This window comes from Dendrobates tinctorius, unplaced genomic scaffold, assembly GCF_039654945.1.
Source record: "Dendrobates tinctorius isolate UK_male_01 unplaced genomic scaffold, ASM3965494v1 ptg000196l, whole genome shotgun sequence".
Classification (NCBI taxonomy): Eukaryota; Metazoa; Chordata; class Amphibia; order Anura; family Dendrobatidae; genus Dendrobates; species Dendrobates tinctorius.
In genome coordinates this window covers 23,659,784-23,673,149 of record NW_027361863.1, presented here as the reverse complement: position 1 = coordinate 23,673,149, position 13,366 = coordinate 23,659,784, and the positions used below count along the sequence as shown (strand labels likewise).

At 49.4% G+C, this 13,366-nt stretch overlaps 1 protein-coding gene across 2 annotated transcripts in view; it reads right to left on the bottom strand.

Annotated features, from left to right (window-relative positions):
- The window catches only part of SORCS3 (sortilin related VPS10 domain containing receptor 3), an 812,800-nt gene that overhangs the window by 632,068 nt on the left and 167,366 nt on the right, over positions 1 to 13,366 (bottom strand). The window lies entirely within an intron of this gene.

The following is a 13,366-nucleotide window of genomic DNA, read 5'->3' as shown; positions in this document are numbered from 1 at the left end:
TGAATTCATCCACATTAGCCTCCACATGCGCCCTCCATTCTATATAATGCACCCCCCATGGTCCTCTATACTATATAATACACCCCCATGGTCCTGTATACTATATAATGCACCCCTCATGGTCCTCCATACTATATTATGGCCACCAGTCACATTTATAAAGTATGAGGTTTTCTGTAATCTTCTAGAATCCTCCATTCTATGAGAAAGTAGCCTGTCAGCTTTTGCAGCCCCCTCCTTCTGCCCCCCTTAGCAGCTGTGTGTGTGTACAGCTCTCTGGCTGCATCTGAAACCTGATACTGGGCATTTCCTCTCGAAGCCTTCTCCTCCTTCCCCCCCCTGCACAGCAAAAGGGAAAAGATCTCTAGGTTATGGCCACAAGGCTGGGTGCAAGTATATGGGAAGTATTAGAACAAGTCGTATTGCAAAAACCATACCCCTCAGAGATATAATCATATCACGGTGTAGGCAATGAAACCAGCTTGCCAATCCCTAATTTTCATGATCCTAATCCCTCCAGAAACTGAGATATGGATTGCTCCCAAATGGAGTGTCTTAATTATGGCATGCTTGGTGTTGTTGGATTCTATTCGATAAATCACAAACAATGATGCCCTATGTGTGTTGGTATGGGCTTCTCTCGTTTAGATATAGTTATTCTAAGTTTTGTAGCCAAATCATAACTTAGAGAAAGGGGGGTTGGGCCTCACCAGACCGCCCATTTCGTGAGGTCACAGACGCTAGGCTATAAGGTATTCCCTACCAAATTCCAGTCAGTTGGAGCTGCAGAGTCCATGCTGACAAGAACCCCAGATGAGTGGGGACGTTTGGCTAAGCGGCCCATCCCCCAGCCACATGGTCTGCCTAATACCACCTAAGCACATGTAAGTGTTACTTTCTGCCTTTTAATCCTTGTAGTTTTCATATACTTGTACTGTACATATTAAATGTCTCTACTTTATAGCAACTTTTATCTATGTAATTACTGCCCTTTTGGAAATAAATGATAAAATCTAATCGCTCTGTCTCCATGCTCTAGGAAACGAACTATGCGCCTTTTGCTAGATAATCGCTACTAATTTGGGGGTTTGCCATGGACCCTCTTAATTAACTCTTTGATTAAGTAAAGCGTGGCTGGAGGCAGCGTGGTGTGTGCGGTTGGTTAGGCTGGTTGGCAGTCCAGAAGGGTCTTATATTGCTGGATGAGTGGTTGAGGCCACCGCATTGATAATTCCCTTACTGCAGTAGTCTAGTTGGCCGTGCACAATAAGCAGCCCATCCGGCGACTAATTATCCTAGGTGCAGCTCCCTGACTGACCTGAGGGTAAGGGGGGCGCCGGAGAGCTGCGAGTTCCAAAGTGGAACTGAGAAAGTGGGATATACATAAATCCCCGCAGTTCTTGAAAGGTTGTTAGCAGTGGTGGGGTATCCAAAATACCCCCCTGCGGTAAATTGTTAGAGCAAGATTAGCTTGCTGTATATTTTTGTCACTTGGTGCCAGTGGTGGGATAACCAAGATAAGCCCCCACTGTGCCTGTGATAGCCGTGTGCCGGCAGTGTGTCGCATCCCTCCGTCCGCTGACAAACCCGTGTCAGTGGTGGGATCGTGACGTATTGGTGGCACCGGCCGTGCTGTTCGTCACAGCCCACTGCACTGAGACGTCAAACGCCGAGGAAGAAATACGGGCGTAGAAGCGTCTGCTGACTCTCCCTCCATCATCATTGCTTGAGGTGACGGCAGGAGGGGAGGCCTGGTGCGGCAGCTGACAGGCTGAGTGTGAGCGCTGACAGGTGGAGGGGAGGCTCATATGCCACATAGCAGTGGCGCTGTCTGCTGCCTTTGGCAGTACGCCACTGTTCTTCATACATAGGGGCAGTGTTAAAGTAGTTATATTCTTTTACTTGGTGGCAGTAATATAGTAGTTATATTCTTGTACATAGGGGGCAGTATTATAGTAGTTATATTCTTATACATAGGAGCAGTATTATAGTAGTTATATTCTTGTACATAGGGGCAGTATTATAGTAGTTGTATTCTTGTCAGGAACACCGCACTGCACTTTCTCACTAAGCCAGTGCGCGTGTCCAGAATACAAAGACTGTGCACAAAGATACCTGCGGAGCAGGGTCTCAGTGGTGACGATGCATGCTCCAAGCTCACAGGACCTGACAGGACCTGAAGCACGTGACTGCTGGGGGCGTGGCCTCAGCTCCACAGAGCCAGGAGCTGCAGGGAAACTCCTAGAAAGGTAACTACAGGGCAATGTTACAAAGGTGCATAGACAGAGACAGAAACCAGATCATGCCAGGTCAAAGCACGAGATAGCAATACAGTACCAAAGAGTTAGACAGAATGGATAGTCAGGACGTAGCAATAGATCAGAAAACCAGAACGGGCAATAGACGGTACAATAGGGACAAACTGTAACGGAGTAACGATAGCGAAGCCAGGAGGTCAGAACCAGAAAAGACAATAGTACAAAAACGAGAGACGGAGTACAGAGTGATGGAACGGACCGGGTCATACACGGGAAGCAAACAAGCAACGCAGAATACACGCACACCAGGGGTCAGACACACCAGAACAACAGTATAGCTGACAGAGAACCCTGGTAAAGAGTGAGTATAAATACCCCTCCCAGATCCAGAAAGAGGCCACGAACGCTTAACCCTGTGAGTGCAGGGCAAGAACCCTGTTCAATCCATGACAGTACCCCCCTCTTAATGGGGGTCCACTGGACCCCCAGGCTTGTCTGGGTATCTGGCGTGGAAAGCCCGCACCAGACGATCGGCATGCACCGAACCTGCCGGAACCCATGACCGATCCTCCAGAGAGTACCCCTTCCAGTGTATCAGATACTGGAGTCTCCGGCGTACCCACCGGGAGTCGACAATGTGCCCTACTTCATACTCCAGCTGCCCCTCTACCAGCACTGGCAGAGCATTTGATGAGGGATCCTCTCTCACCGTCCCCACAGGTTTTAACAGAGACCTGTGGAAGACATCAGAAATTTTAAAAGAGGTGGGCAGCTGCAGTCGGTAGGCTACTGGGTTAACAACCTCCACAACTTTGTATGGGCCAATAAACTTGGGGCCCAGCTTTATAGATGGTATCTTAAGCTTGATATTGCGGGTGGATAGCCACACCTTCTCCCCTACTGCAAATGCTGGACGTGGCCCCCTCCTTCTGTCAGCAAACCGCTTATAGTTTTCCTGGGCCTTGGAAATATTCCTCTGAACCTCCCTCCAAAGAATTCTAAGACATTGTGTCGCACCCTTGTGGGGAGGAGGACCCCCATATAGTGATCGGGCCGGAACCAAGGGGACTGCCATCAGGGTTATTGAAGGAATCACATCAGGAGGATTACAAAGGGAGACATGCGACTGAAGTTGTCAGGGCAACAGGGGGCGGGGCTAGGGTAAAAAGAGCAGGGACGCGTGGCAGTGGCAGTTGGGAGAGAGAGAGAGTGAAGGCAGGATGCAGGGTGACTTGCAGGGGCACTGAGCGGAGCCTGTGAGGAGAAAGCTGCTCATTTACCGACAAGAGAGACATGAGAGACTGTTCCCAGAGACTGCTCCCCGCCCCCGTTCTGAGGGAATCATCCCCACTGCCCCCCGCCTTGGTGAGAGAGGAACTTTACCTCAGGTTGTGGCTGGGAGTACCCGTTGCCAGGCCACAGAGGCCTGGACACTTCCCCCCAGCCTCCCCCCATCACGCCGACCTGGCCGTCACCGGCCTGAAGATACGCCACCTCGTCACAGGCGAGATAAAAGGCCCGCTACCCCGGCTTTGGGAGAGACTCCGTGATAAAGGACGGCTACAGGTGATCTGGGGAACTGCGTTATCACCGCGCGCCACCTTCATCGCTTTCTTCAGGGCCTGTTGCGCCCCACCGGCATCGTTTTCTTCAGGGCCTGTTGCGCCCCACCGGCATCGCTTTCTTCAGGGCCTGTTGCGCCCCACCGGCATCGCTTTCTTCAGGGCCTGTTGCGCCCCAGCGGCATCGCTTTCTTCAGGGCCTGTTACTCCCCACCGGCATCGCTTTCTTCAGGGCCTGTTACTCCCCACCGGCATCGCTTTCTTCAGGGCCTGTTGCGCCCCACCGTCATCACTTTCTTCTGGGCCTGTTGAGCCCCATTTCTTCTCGGGGTAGCAAGACTTCAGGACAGCCGCCTCAGCGACCTCTACGCGGCCACGCTCACGAAACCAGCAGTCCCCGGAAGGCTAAGTGGCATTATAAATTTTGATAAGATTGTTGAGTCCCTGCGTGGACTGTTTGTTTTGTTCTTAATTTTATGTTTGTTCAGCCAAGCCCAGTGGCTACAGTTAGATAAAAGTTATTTCGCAAACCATCATTCGTCTAGTGTCTCGTCACTGTATCCTGCGAACCTGCTCAACCCTACACTCTCAGCTCCAGGACAACCTGAATCCATGTGGGAAAACTCTCCAAAATGTGGGTTAAACCCATAGTTGATCTGAAAGGGAGACTTCCCAGTAGATTGACTCACACGACCGTTGAATGCAAACTCTGCATTGGGAAATACCTCACACCAGTCCTCCTGCCTGGAAGAGGCCAAACAGCTCAGAATCTCCTCCAACGATTGGTTCGTGCGCTCCGTCTGTCCTTTAGACTCTGGGTGGTAGGCAGAGGAGAAGGACAACGAAATCCCCAGCTTTTTGCAAAAAGCCCTCCAGAATCTGGCTACAAACTGTACCCCACTGTCTGACACCACATTCATAGGCACTCCATGCAACCTAATTATATGCTGCATAAATAAGCGGGCCAGGGTTTCAGCAGATGGTAACGAGGGGAGAGGTACAAAGTGGGCTTGTTTTGAAAACCTATCCACCAACACCCATATCACCAAGTTGCCCCTGGAAGGAGGAAGATTTGTGATAAAATCCATGGACAAATGTGTCCATGGTCTATCCGGAAATGGCAAAGGCACCAACTCCCCAGCCGGCCGGACCTGAGAACTTTTAGAACGAGCGCACACCCTACATGGAGTCACAAACTTTTTAATATCTGTTACCATAGAGGGCCACCAGAAATCCCTCGCAATTGCCCCCCCGGGTAGCTGCAATCCCAGGATGAGCACTCAACATAGAATCGTAAAATTCCTGCATAAGTCCGAGACAGAAACGTTCCGGTACAAACAATTTACCCGGGGGTTTACCACCTGGAGCCCGAGCCTGGGCCTCCAAAATCTCTCTCTGTAACTCAGATGAGATTTCGGCCACCACTACTCCTGGCTGAAGAATGCAGGAGGGAGGTTCTGGAAGGGACACCGAATCAAAGCTTCGGGATAAGGCATCAGCCTTGATGTTTTTAGATCCCGGGCGGAATGTGATGGCAAACTGAAATCGAGAAAAAAGGCGCCCCCCTGTCTGGGGGTCAATCTCTTGGCAGACTCGATATAGGCCAAATTTTTGTGATCAGTGATGACTGTAATGGGATGAATAGCCCCCTCCAGGAAATGCCTCCATTCTTCAAAAGCCAACTTTACCGCCAACAACTCTCTATTGCCGACATCGTAATTTCTCTCGGCAGAGGAAAATTTTTTAGAGAAGAAGGCGCAAGTAGAGTTGAGCGACTTTTGGTTTTTTAGGGTCGCGTTTCGTTTCGTGAAACCCGACTTTTCCAAAAGTCGGGTCGAGCAAGATCGTCCGATTATAGGGAAAAGTCGGGGTCGTCCCGAAACACGAAACCCAATGTAAGTCAATGGGGAATAAAAGTCGGCAGTGAGAGGAGGACAGGAAACACACCTACAGTGCCCATTTGAATGCCAAAAGCATCAATTCTTCTTACTTAAGCTTGTCAACCTTAATTAACTTCATAATACAAGTTACGCACTGAAAAATGGGGGTTATTTGGCTAAAGTTGTGGGGGGGGGGAGGGCTGGCTCCAGGTTTTCATGTGCCCTGGGCAAAAGAGCGCCCCTTTAACACATACCACAACTCATCATGCTCCGATACGGCAGAGAAATAGCGGTATAGTACAATGAAAAATACTTCACTTTTTACATCTCATGACGAGGCCCATCTATTTCTCCATACAGAATCATTGGTCCCATATAATGTTTGAAACAGTATATGATGAGCTCCACATAATGCTACAGTATATGTTGGTCCCCATGGATGAAGCTCCACTGTCTTATGGGCCCAAATAATGCTCCAAACATAATGGGCCCCATTTCTAATGCTCTAGTGTATAATGGGCCCTGTAAATGCTGCTCCAGTGTCTGATGTCCACCTTTGGAATGTTCCAGTGTATGGTGGGCCCCATCTATCATTCTCCAGAGTAACGTGCTCCCCAAAAATTGCTGTCCCAACATTGAAAACATATACAGTTCCATCTTACACGGTGACAAAGAGGAAGCTGCAGATGAAAGTGCAGGGACTACTATGAGGGACCCTGTGCCAGTGCCCGCGCCCAAGAGTCGGCCTACCCACCTGTCCAGGGCAACGGCACTCGCACGGTGTCGTGCGGTAGGTGGTGACCCCGGCCATGGGGGGGGAGGCAGCACAGTTAGGGAGTTTTATAAAGTGGCATATGTTGATGTTGGACATTCAGCTGATGCAAAAGGTGAAATAGGTGAAGTACCAGGAAGAGGTGGACCAAAGCAAGCCATTTTTCTGTCACCCTATGTGTCATCAGGGGAAGGTGGGACAAAATCCTTGGAAACCCATGCATGGTTCATTTTAATGAAGGTTAGATCATCCACATTTTGGGTTGACAGACGGGTCCTTTTTTCTGTCAGGATTGATCCAGCAGCACTGAAGACTCTTTCCGATAGCACACTTGCAGCTGGGCAAGCGAGCTCCTGTAAGGCATATTGTGCCAATTCAGGCCAGGTGTCCAGTTTAGCGGCCCAATAGTCAAAGGGGAATGACCTGTGTGGGAGAACATCGATATGGGAGGAAAAGTAGTTTGTAACCATGGTTGACAACTGCTGTCTCCTGTCACTTTCCATCGATGCAGTATTACCAGTTGTGTGAGCGGTATTTGAAAAATCAGTCCACAACATTGTCATGAAACCCCTGTCTCCAACGCCACTTCTGCTGTGTGCACCATGAACACCTCTGCCAAGCTGCCCCCGGCCCGTACGGCTCGTGTGAGAACCATCACCGCTGCTGTGTGCTGGGAATGCCTCAAGCAACCGATTTACCAGAGTTGCTTGTTTATTAGCCAATATTAGGTCAAGGTTCTCCTGTGGCATGATGTTTTGTAATTTGCCTTTATAGCGTGGATCCAGGATGCTGGCCAACCAGTAGTCGTCATCGTTCATCATTTTGGCAATGCGGGGGTCCCTTTTTAGGATCCGCAAGGCATAATCTGACATGTGGGCCAATGTTCCCGGTGTCAATGATGCACTGCGAGTGCTGGTTGGAGGAGCACTTTCTGGCAAATCCACATCCCTCCAGTCACGCACAAACCCTGTACCAGACCTTGCCACGCCAACATTTTCACTTGCCCCACAAGATGCATCCTCCTCCCCTAAGTAATCATCCCCATCATCATCCTCCTCCTCCTCTTCTTCCTCCACCTCGTCCAGGAGAGGTCCCTGAGCAGACAATGGCTGAATGTCATCAAGGATTCCCTCCTCCTCTTCCTCCTCATCAACATTGGCTGCAGACGCCTGCTCCTTAAGGTGCGTCAAAGTTTGCATGAGCAGACGCATAAGTGGGATGCTCATGCTTAGGATGGCGTCGTCTGCGCTTACCAGCCGTGTGCATTCCTCAAAACACTGAAGGACTTTACAGAGGTCTTTCAGCTTCGACCACTGCACACCTGTCAACTCCATGTCTGCTCTCAAAGTGCCTGGCCGTGTATCCTCCCACAAATGCATTATGGCCTGCCTCTGCTCGCACAGCCACTCCACCATGTGCAGGGTGGAGTTCCACCTTGTTGCAATGTCGATAATGAGGCGATGGTTGGGAAGGTGGAGCAATCGCTGCAGCTTCTGCATACGAACGGAGTGTACAGGCGACCGGCGGATGTGCGCGCACAGTCTTTGCACCTTCTGGAGCAGGGCTGTTAACTCCGGATAATTTTTGAGGAAGCACTGCACCACCAGGTTCAAGGTGTGAGCCAAGCAAGGTATGTGGCTGAGTTTTGAAAGGGCTATGGCTGCCACAAAATTACGGCCGTTATCACTAACTACCTTGCCTGCCTCAAGATGTACACTGCCCAGCCATGACTCAGTTTGTCGCTTCAAGTACTCGGCCAGCACCTCGGCGGTATGTCTGTCGCCCAAACACATCATCTGCAACACAGCCTGCTGACGCTTTCCACTAGCTGCTCAATAGGGGGACACATCGTGTGCAACAGTGGCAGCTGCAGATGGAGTGCTCGTACGACTGCGCTCTGTGGACGAGCTTTCGCTTCTGGAGGAGGAGGAGGAGGGTGGAACGCCTACAGCCAACTGTTTCCTATACCGTGGGCTAGGCAGCACTGTCCCACCACCGCTGTCCCCTGTGGACCCTGCATCCACCACATTAACCCAGTGCGCAGTGATGGACACGTAACGGCCCTGGCCATGCCGACTGGACCATGCATCAGTTGTGAGGTGCACCTTTCCGCTCACTGACTGCTTGAGTGCATGGACAATGCGGTCTTTCACATGATAGTGGAGGGCTGGGATGGCTTTGCGAGAGAAGAAGTGGCGACTGGGTAGGTCATAGCGTGGTACTGCATAGGCCATGAGTTCGCGGAAAGCTGTGCTTTCCACCAACCGAAAGGGCATCATCTCAAACGAGATTAGTTTGGCAATGTGGGCGTTCAAACCCAGTGTACGCGGATGAGAGACTGAGTACTTTCTTGACCTACTCAGTGTCTGGGAGGGTGAGCTGGACTTGAGAGCTGCATATGGTGGAAGTAGCGGTGGACAGGGCGGACTGAGAGAGGGTTGATGATGGTGATGGAGTTGGTGTTCTTTCTGATGGCCTAGAATCAGTCTTTCGTTGATATAACAGTGGGATTCCCTGACTGCTGTGGCCTTGCAACGACACCTCAACATTTGCTGCTGTGCTAACCGGTGGGCTTACAGTGAGGGAAACAATGTAGCGTTGATGACTACCTTCGTTGTGATCAGTTGCACATGTGGCACTTGAGGTTTGGTGTTGTGTCCACGCTTGCAAGTGCATGCTGGTTAAATGTCTAAGCATGCAACTGGTATTCAAATTTTTCTGATTTTTCCCTCGGCTAAAGGTCTTTGCGCACTTCTTACAGATAACCTTGGCCTGATCATGAGGATTTTGTTCAAAAAAGTGCCACACTGCACTCTTCCTACTTTGGCAGACATTTTGCGGCCTAGCACGCTGTGATCTTTTGACCCTCTGGACAAGCTGTCCAGCAACTCTTTTGATGTTTGGAACCTGTCTTTGGAGTGCTCCGGACCTGCCAGATAACAGCTGTTGCGATGTCGATGTCTGCTGTGGATGCTCCTCATCTGAGCTATTGGAAGCAGCACCCTCTTCCCCCAATGGATGCCAATCTGGGTCAACAACTGGGTCATCCATCACCTCCTCTTCTTCTATGTCATGTGCACCTTCCTCTGTGTCACCGTGTATGGTGGTATAGTGTGCGGGAAGGGGCACCTGAGTCTCATCAGGGTCAGAATCTGGCTCTGTACACTGCGAGGACAATGTAGTGCTCTGAGTGAATGTACCAGCAGAATTATCCATCAGCGGCTGTGCATCAGTGCACTCCATGTCAGATTCATCTTGGCCTGGGTAATTCACCATTTGACTTGATAATCCAGGCATGGTATGTGAAAACAGCTCCATGGAGTAATCAGTAGTATGGCCTGCGTCATCCTTCAATCTTGGTTGGGGTGAAGGACACAAGGAAAGGTGTGGTTCATGAACATGAGCCTCCAATGACGACTCAGTGCTTTTACTTTTTACAACTGAAGAAGAGGAGGCGATAGAGCTGGAAGCTGAGTCAGCAATGTAAGACAAAACTTTTTCCTGATGCTCTGGCTTTAAAAGCGGTTTGCCAACTCCTAGAAAACTAAGCGTTCGAGGCCTTATGTAGCCAGACGATGACGCAGGCTCAACACCTCCTGCATTCGGTCCTATTTTGCTCTTGCCACTACCATCAGATCCACCACCAACATCATCATTACCAGCTGCCAACCCCCGCCCAATTCCACGGCCTCTTCCACCAACCTTCCTCATTTTTGGTAGAAATGTAGACAAAATCCAACAAACTATATAGTAAAGTAAAACAAGGTACAAGGTGTCTATAGGACAAGGGAGATTTTGAATTTCTGCACACACTTTTGGACACTGGACACTTTTGGATTGTGTGAGGCCCACTGATATCTGAGCGCTATGTGACAGGCTCGATGGCACAGCTGTGACCAAAGTGACTAGAGGATAAGGGAGATTTTGAATATCTGCACACACTTTTGGACAGTGGACACTTTTGGATTGTGTGAGGCCCACTGATATCTGAGCGCTATGTGACAGGCTCGATGGCACAGCTGTGACCTAAGTGACTAGAGGATAAGTGAGATTTTGAATCTCTGCACACACTTTTGGACACTGGACACTTTTGGATTGTGTGAGGCCCAATGAATATCTGAGCGCTATGTGACAGGCTCGATGGCACAGCTGTGACCTAAGTGACTAGAGGATAAGTGAGATTTTGAATCTCTGCACACACTTTTGGACACTGGACACTTTTGGATTGTGTGAGGCCCAATGAATATCTGAGCGCTATGTGACAGGCTCGATGGCACAGCTGTGACCTAAGTGACTAGAGGATAAGTGAGATTTTGAATCTCTGCACACACTTTTGGACACTGGACACTTTTGGATTGTGCGAGGCCCACTGATATCTGAGCACTATGTGACAGGCTCGATGGCACAGCTGTGACCTAAGTGACTAGAGGATAAGGGAGATTGGATTGCTTTTAAAAAAGCAGTTTGCGGAGCAGTGGGTAAACAGCAATGCCAGCCTGTCAGGAAGCCTTAGAAGGCAGCCCAACAACCAACACCACTGATACACCACAATATAGCCTCCCCTTGCACTGCACACACAGTGACTGGTGTGTTGTGCAGGCCAAATTGCTATCAGCAGCAGAAGCAGTTTTTTTTTCTTCTCAGCAGGACAAAAAAAAAAAATTGGGATTGCTTTTAAAAAAGCAGTTTGAGGCCCAATGAATAGCTGAGCGCTATGTGACAGGCTCGATGGCACAGCTGTGACCAAAGTGACTAGAGGATAAGGGAGATTGGATTGCTTTTAAAAAAGCAGTTTGCGGAGCAGTGGGTAAACAGCAATGCCAGCCTGTCAGGAAGCCTTAGAAGGCAGCCCAACAACCAACACCACTGATACACCACTATATAGCCTCCCCTTGCACTGCACACACAGTGACTGGTGTGTTGTGCAGGCCAAATCGCTAGCAGCAGAAGCAGTTTTTTTGGTCTTCTTCCCTGCCTAACGCTCTCCCTACAGAATCAGCAGCAACCTCTCCCTATACTGAGATCGGCAGAAGTAAGATGGCGGTCGGCGTGCACGCCCTTTTATACCCCCTGTGACGCCCACCAAAGCAAGCCAATCACTTGCATGCCCTTCTGAAAGATGGTGGTGACCCGTGCCTATGTCATCACGTTGCCCACAGTGTCCGTGGATCCTGATTGGCTGAAAAAGAGCCCAAAACAAACTTTTGAAACGCGACTTTGGCGCGTAAGTCGCCGACCTCGTGGCCGACCTCATCCTAGGGTCGGGTTTCGTTTCATGAAACCCGACTTTGCCAAAAGTCGGCGACTTTTGAATTTTTTCGACCCGTTTCGCTCAACTCTAGGCGCAAGGCCTCAGATTAGTAAGGATAGGAGGGCCCTGAGACAAAACTGCCCCCACCCCTACTTCCGAGGCATCAACCTCCACGATAAAAGGTCTTGATGGGTCGGGTTGTACCAATACAGGGACTGAAGAAAAGCACTTTTTTAATGTCATGAAAGAATTCTTTGCAGCTACAGACCAATGTTTTACATCAGCTCCCTTGAGAGTGAGGTCCATTAGAGGCTTTACCACCTGCGAGAAGCCCTTAATAAATTTCCTATAAAAGTTAGCAAAGCCTAAAAATCGCTGCAACCCTTTCAAGTCATGAGGCTGCACGCAATCCGTAACAGCCTGGACCTTGTTAGGATCCATGCGGAACCCCTCCCCTGACACAATCAACCCCAGAAAGTATACTTCTTGCATGAAAAATGAGCATTTTTTCAACTTGGCATACAAATGATTCTCCCTCAGTATCATGAGAACCATCCGCAAATGGTGCAAGCGAGATTGACTGTCCACCGAGTACACCAGAATGTCATCCAAATAGATGACCACAAAACGACCAATTAAATCAGAGAAAATTACATTAATAAAATTCTGAAAAACAGCAGGAGCGTTGGTGAGACCAAAGGGCATAACCAAGTTTTCGAACAGCCCTTCAGTCGTCAGGAATGCTGTTTTCCATTCGTCCCCTTCCCGGACTCTTATAAGGTTATATGCCCCACGTAAATCCAGTTTAGAGAACCACTTGGCCCCGGTGAGTTGGTTACATAGATCAGGAATTATGGGGAGAGGGTATGTATTTTTGACAGTAATTTTAATTCCCCAAAAGTCGAGGCACGGCCGCAATCCACCATCTTTTTTCTTAACAAAAAAGAAGCCCGCCGCCACAGGAGAAACAGAAGGCCTAATATGCCCTTTGCGGAGACTCTCGGTAATGTACTCCTTCATGGCTAGACGTTCGGGCCTGGACAAATTGAATAGGCGAGCCTTGGGTAACTTGGCTCCAGGGACTAGATTAATGGCACAATCAAAGGGTCTATGTGGTGGTAGCGCCTCAGCCTCACTTTCAGAAAATACATCTTCAAAATCTTTCAGGTACTCCAGAATACCTTCCAGATCGACAGACGACACTGACACAGATTTTACTGGGGTGACAAGAGTTGTCAAGTTACAACATAGACCGTTAGCCATACAACCCCACTGAATGATCACCCCCGTGACCCAGTCAATAGTAGGATTGTGACGTTTAATCAAAGGCATACCCAGTACCAGTCCAGCCGGCAGATTATTTAGGACAAACCGCCTTAATTTTTCCATTTGAGTGGAACCCACTTTCAGAGAAAAGGTATCAGTCATGAAACAAATTCCCTCCTGGGTGATAGGAGAAGAATCAATTGCCACAATTTTAACAGGATCTTTTAACCTGACTGTCCCTATCTTATGAAAAGTCACAACTTTGGCATCAATCAGATTAATAGAAGAACCACAGTCAACAAAGGCGGTAGTCCCAACCGGACCGCCTGTAAGTCCCTGTTCCACCGGAAGCAGAATTTTAGTAAGTGAGGAAAAGG